Source organism: Chrysochloris asiatica, unplaced genomic scaffold (assembly GCF_000296735.1).
Source record: "Chrysochloris asiatica unplaced genomic scaffold, ChrAsi1.0 scaffold00031, whole genome shotgun sequence".
In the NCBI taxonomy this organism is placed as follows: domain Eukaryota; kingdom Metazoa; phylum Chordata; class Mammalia; order Afrosoricida; family Chrysochloridae; genus Chrysochloris; species Chrysochloris asiatica.
In genome coordinates this window covers 18,767,313-18,768,360 of record NW_006408549.1, presented here as the reverse complement: position 1 = coordinate 18,768,360, position 1,048 = coordinate 18,767,313, and positions in this window count along the sequence as shown.

Here is a 1,048-nt window from a genome sequence, read left to right as displayed (position 1 = left end):
CTGCTCTTCCTCTTCTGGGGAGCCTTTGTCTGTCTTCAGTGCTTTTGTCTCAATTACTCTTTTCTGTTTTTGTACATGTTTTTGAGGTCATTTGTTGTGTTTGTTTGAGATCTTTTGTTTGTGATTTCCAGTAGTTATGTGGGCTTTTTAATGCTTAGATGGATGTTTGTTGTTGTGTTATTAAGCTTACTGGGTGTCTCCTGGTGAATATGATCAGGAGATAAGCTTCCCTTTTCACATATAATGCTTAGAAGATGCTATTGGCTCTTATCACAATGGTGGAATATTATGGGGTATGCTTGTAGCTTGGCTAATGGCCACAACTGCTATCGCTTCTTGGGTAATGTAGGGAGAAAGAGCTCCCACCTCCAGGAAAATTTGTGATCAAAATGACTAAAATCAGAAACATTATAAAAGCAGAGACAAAACCCACCAATTTGAGACAAAAATAAAACTATGGCCAACTGTCCAGTTGCCTTGCTACACAGGCAGTTCATGTGCACTGTAGAAGCCTCCAGCAGGGGTTGGGAGTGTCTGCTCGCTCAGTATCCATAGTCTAGTAAAACCCAACAGGAGGCAGATGATGAGTGTCTAAGAATACACCAACATATTGTCATCAATTTAATACAAACACATTGCCACCACATTGTCTAGAAAACAATAGACAATTTCTGTTCACACAAAGAAACAAGACAGAGTGGGTCAAACAAGTTACAAAGAAGCAGAGCTAGATAATGTAGGATAAAATGCAATGGAAATAATTGAAAAACAATTCAAGAGAATGATATTTAGGTATCTTCAGATGATTGACAGAAAGATAAAAGAAAACAAGAAAGAATTAAGGAAAGCACTACAGGAACAAACAAATTAAAAAGATAAACAAAGATTTAGAGACAATACAAACCTGCAAATAGAAATCTAGAAAATTAACACTAAGATTTCAGAAATAGACAATACTTCAAAAAGACAAAGGAGTAGATTTGGATGAATGGAAGCCAAAATTTGTGAGTTTGAAGATAAATCTCTCAAAACCAACAAGATAGAAGTA